The sequence below is a fragment of the Jaculus jaculus genome, chromosome 12 (assembly GCF_020740685.1).
Source record: "Jaculus jaculus isolate mJacJac1 chromosome 12, mJacJac1.mat.Y.cur, whole genome shotgun sequence".
Taxonomy (NCBI): domain Eukaryota; kingdom Metazoa; phylum Chordata; class Mammalia; order Rodentia; family Dipodidae; genus Jaculus; species Jaculus jaculus.
In genome coordinates this window covers 63,609,656-63,615,232 of record NC_059113.1, presented here as the reverse complement: position 1 = coordinate 63,615,232, position 5,577 = coordinate 63,609,656, and the positions used below count along the sequence as shown (strand labels likewise).

The window sequence follows — 5,577 nt, the reverse complement described above, 5'->3', positions numbered from 1 at the left end:
TGTGCGAACAATAAAGCTGCCTCTTGCCTTTGCATCCAGTGGCTCGGTCTTGGTTCTTGGGCGCGGGTCTCCCACCACGGAAGGTTCCCCCTCCCCTGGGAATCTTACAGCTGGGGGCTCGCCCGGGATTGGGAACCCCCGCCCAACCCAATTACTGCCCACCGGAAGGTAAGCATTTGATTTGGTGCACCATTCTATCTGTCTACGTCTGGTAACGTTTTTTGCGCTGCGTTCGAAAATCGGCTCGGATCCGTGTCGTTCTGTATCTGGGCGGCTTGAGAAGGAGCTGACGGGCTCGGACTTCCCCCCCTGCCACCCTGGAGGACACTTCAGGGAATTTGGGAGCCCGATTTTTCGGAGCTCAACAAGTATCCGAGGGATACGTTAGTCTGTTGGGTAGACGAACAGTCTCTCCATCTGAATCTGCATTTTCGGTTTGCTACCGAAGCCGCGCTGCGCGTCTCTGTGCTGGCTGTCTCTCTGTTGTCCTAGTCCTTGGTGTTTGTTTAGTGTTGTCTCTTGACAAAATGGGTCAAAAAATGGTGACCCCCCCTGAGTTTAACCCTAGATCATTGGAAAGACGTTCGGAAGATTGCTTCCAACCAGTCAGTAGACGTCAAAAAGGAAAAATGGCAAACTTTCTGCTCCGCAGAATGGCCCACTTTCAATGTGGGCTGGCCAAGGGATGGAACTTTTAACCTCTCTACTATTTTACAGGTGAAAGATAAAGTGTTTGATCGTGGCCCGCACGGACATCCAGATCAGGTCCCCTATATAGTTACCTGGGAAAGTCTGGCAGTCGACCCGCCACCCTGGGTCATTCCTTTCATCCCTCCTCCACCTACCCCACCGCTGCTTATCCCTGCCCCTACCTCCTCCTCCTCTTGTTGTCCAGTTGATACCAAGAAGCCCCTAAAACCAGTACTTCCCCCGGACCCCCTTATAGACCTCCTCTCGGAGGAGCCCCCTCCCTATAGGTCTCAGACCCACGATACCCCTAGTCACCAGCCACCGGCCCCTTCGGCCCCACCCGAGCTCCCTTCCCCAGTGGCTGGACGTCTGAGGAGTCACCGAGAGCAGCCACTCAAGAATGAGACTTCACAAGCCTTACCCTTGAGGCAGGGGCCAGGGGAACAGGTTCAATATTGGCCCTTCTCTGCCTCAGACTTATATAACTGGCGGACCCACAATCCGCCTTTCTCCAAAGACCCTACTGCCTTAACTAACCTGATTGAATCTATCTTAGTTACCCATCAACCCACTTGGGATGATTGCCAACAACTCTTACAGGCTCTTCTCATGACAGAAGAAAAGCAGAGAGTCTTCCTGGAAGCCAGAAAGAATGTTCCAGGCGATAACGGGAGACCCACCCAGATACTAGATGAGATTAATGATGCTTTTCCCTTGACCCGCCCCGACTGGGACCACACCTCAGCAGACGGAAGGGGACACCTACGCCTTTATCGCCAGTTGCTCATAGCGGGCCTCCGTGGTGCTGGGCGCCACCCTACTAATTTGGCCAAGGTAAAGCAAGTAATACAAAAACCAGATGAATCCCCTGCTTCCTTTCTAGAGAGAATTAAGGAAGCCTATAGCATGTACACCCCCTATGATCCAGAGGATCCTAATCAGGGGGTAAATGTGTCTATGACTTTTATCTGGCAGTCTGCCCCAGATATTAGAAATAAACTTCAAAGATTAGACAATTTACAAGGACAGTCTCTCCAAGATTTATTAAAGGAAGCAGAAAAAAATTTTAATAAGTGAGAGACACCAGAAGAGAGAGAAGACCGCTTACGTAGGGAGGCAGAGGACAGGGAGGACAAGCTTAGGAAAGAAGCAGAGGACAGGGAGAATGCAAGAGAACGCAAAAGGAGCAAGGAATTGAGCCGCCTCTTGGCCACTGTAGTACAGAACAATGATAGGACTAATAGGTTGGGAGACCAAGGGAGACCCAGACCCAGAGTGGACCGGGACCAATGTGCATACTGCAAAGAAAAAGGACACTGGGTAAAGGACTGCCCTAAAAGACCCAGGAAACCAACGGATTCCACCCCGAAATCCAACCTGTTTGCCCTAGATGAAGACTAGGGCAGTCAGGGCCAGGAGCCCCCCCCCTGAGCCTAGGTTAACTCTTACTGTCGGGGGGCACCCTGTCACGTTCCTGGCAGATACTGGTGCCCAACATTCGGTGCTCACCCAGTGCCCTGGACCCCTGAGCGACCAGACTGCCTGGGTACAAGGTGCCACAGGAGGAAAACAATACCACTGGACCACCAAGCGGAAGGTACATTTAGCCACCGGTAAGGTCACACATTCTTTTCTACACGTACCAGATTGCCCCTACCCATTGTTAGGGAGGGACCTTTTAACAAAATTAAAAGCCCAAATTCACTTTGAAGAAACTGGGGCCAAAGTATCTGGTCCTAAGGGAGTTCCCCTACATGTACTGACTCTTAATCTGGAAGATGAATATCGGCTCCATGACAACTCCCTAAGGGAACCTAAAGATATAAATTATTGGCTAAAGGCCTATCCGCTGGCCTGGGCAGAAACTGGAGGGATGGGATTGGCCAAACAACAGGCCCCCCTTATTATAACCTTAAGGACATCGGCATCCCCAATATCAGTTAAACAATACCCAATGTCTAATGAGGCCTACCTGGGAATTAGGCCTCACATAAGAAGACTCTTGGACCAGGGAATTCTGACCACCTGTAGATCCCCATGGAATACTCCGCTATTACCTGTCAAGAAGCCTGGTACCGGGGACTATCGCCCTGTCCAAGACCTTAGGGAAGTTAACAAAAGGGTGGAAGATATCCACCCCACTGTGCCTAATCCTTATAACCTGCTGAGTTCTTTACCTCCCTCTCATCAGTGGTATTCAATATTGGATTTAAAGGATGCCTTTTTCTGCCTGAGACTGGCTCCCCAGAGTCAGCCCCTGTTTGCATTTGAATGGAAGGACCCTGACTGCGGAATCTCAGGGCAATTAACATGGACAAGACTTCCCCAGGGATTTAAAAACAGTCCCACCCTCTTTGATGAAGCCTTACATCGGGACCTGGCTGACTTTCGAATCCAGCACACTTCCTTAATTCTGCTCCAATATGTGGATGACCTCCTGCTTGCGGCCTCCTCACATCAGGACTGTCATACAGGTACCAGGGCCCTGCTTGAGACTCTGGGACGCTTGGGCTATAGAGCTTCTGCTAAGAAGGCCCAAATCTGTCAACAAGAGGTCACCTACTTGGGGTACAAATTAAGAAATGGCCAACGCTGGTTAACACCGGCCCACATAGACACTGTAGCTCGCATTCCTGTCCCCCAGAACCATAGACAACTCAGAGAGTTCTTGGGGACTGCTGGGTTCTGTCGCCTATGGATACCAGGGTTTGCTGAAATGGCAGCCCCTCTTTACCCCTTGACTAAACAAGGAACCCCCTTCAATTGGACTAAGCCACAGCAAGAGGCTTTTGACAAAATTAAACACTCTCTCCTCTCTCCTCCGGCTTTGGGCTTGCCTGACATCACCAAGCCCTTCGAGCTATTCATAGATGAAAGACAGGGGTTTGCGAAGGGAGTGCTAACTCAGCAGCTTGGACCATGGAGGCGCCCGGTTGCATATCTCTCAAAAAAGTTAGATCCAGTGGCCTCAGGCTGGCCACCATGCCTAAGAATGATCGCTGCAGTTGCAGTCTTGACCAAGGATGCAAGTAAACTAACCCTGGGGCAACCTCTGACTGTGCTAACGCCACATGCCATTGAGTCTATCGTGAGACAGCCCCCAGATCGCTGGCTGTCTAATACACGTATGACTCATTACCAATCCTTGCTTCTCGACAAAGACCGTGTGCAATTTGGTCCGGTAGTGGCCCTAAACCCGGCCACCCTGTTGCCCCTCCCTGAGGGGCCAGAGACTCATAACTGCCAGCAGATTCTTGCAGAGGTACACGGAACCAGAAAGGATCTCACTGACCAGCCGCTGCAGGATGCAGATTTCACCTGGTACATGGACGGTAGCAGCTTCCTACTGAATGGTGAGAGGCGAGCCGGGGCCGCAGTGACCACCAGAGACCAGGTAGTCTGGTCTAGCGCCCTGCCTGGAGGGACCTCAGCACAAAAAGCGGAACTCATTGCCTTGACTCAAGCCCTCCAGCAGGCTAAAGGTAAAAAACTCAATGTGTACACTGATAGCCGGTATGCATTTGCCACCACCCACATACATGGGGAAATTTACAAAAGAAGGGGCCTGCTGACTTCAGAGGGAAAAGAAATCAAAAATAAGACTGAGATATTGGCCCTCCTCAAGGCTCTGTACCTACCCCAGAAGCTCAGCATTATACACTGTCCAGGTTATCAGAATGGAAACAGCCCCGAGGCCATAGGGAACAGGTTTGCTGATAAAGCCACCCGTGAGGCAGCTCTGGGACCCCAACTCTTGATTTTGATGGCCACTGAGGAGGGGACTCCTAAAGCAGCATCTCCAACTCCGGGATGGGAATACACGAATGAGGACTTGGACTTGATTCAGAAACTGGGGGCATCATATGATGCTGCCCACGGCAAATGGACTTACCTAGAAAAGACTATTGTACCTCAAAAGATTACAGCCCTCCTCATTAAGCAACTTCACAGGCTAACCCACATGAGTGCTCAGAAGATGAATACTCTACTAGAACAAAAGGAAACAGGACATCTTTTTCTAAACAAAGGTTCAATCCTAAAAGAAGTTGCAAACACTTGTAAGGTGTGTGCTCAGGTAAATGCTGGACGAGCCCAGATGGCCTTTGGGCCTCGCCTGAGGAGACACCAACCCGGGGCTTGCTGGGAGCTTGACTTCACTGAGATAAAACCGGGTATGTATGGTTACAAATATCTCCTAGTTTTTGTAGACACTTTTTCAGGATGGGTAGAAGCATTTCCCACCAAGCATGAAACTGCCAGAATGGTAACCAAGAAATTACTAGATGATATCTTTCCTCGGTATGGAATGCCACAGGCACTCAGGTCAGACAATGGGCCCGCCTTTGTCTCCCAGGTAAGTCAGTCAGTGGCCAAGGCACTGGGGATCAATTGGAAGTTACATTGTGCATACAGACCCCAGAGTTCAGGTCAGGTAGAAAGAATGAATAGAACAATTAAAGAGGCTTTATCTAAATTAACGCTTGCAACTGGCTCAAAGGATTGGGTACAACTCCTACCCCTGGCCCTCTACAAGGCCCGAAACACCCCAGGCCCTCATGGCCTAACCCCCTTTGAAATCCTTTATGGCAGCCCCCCGCCAGCTGTCACTTTCATGCTTACAGAAATTTCTAATTTTACTGATACCCCCACCCTACAGGCTCACTTGAAGGCCCTACAGTTGGTACACCAGGAAGTTTGGAAACCTCTAGCAGCTGCCTATAAAGAGACAACTAATAAACCGCTAATCCCCCATTCATTCCAGATAGGGGACTCGGTTTGGGTCCGTCAACATCAGACCAAGAATCTGGAACCTCGCTGGAAAGGACCTTACACCGTGCTCCTGACAACTCCCACGGCCTTAAAAGTAGACGGAATCACCACTTGGAT

At 50.5% G+C, this 5,577-nt stretch overlaps 1 pseudogene; it reads left to right on the top strand.

Annotated features, from left to right (window-relative positions):
• The first annotated feature begins 527 nt into the window (after window positions 1–527).
• LOC123453639 lies at window positions 528–1,737 on the top strand (annotated as a pseudogene).
• The last annotated feature ends 3,840 nt before the right edge of the window (window positions 1,738–5,577 follow it).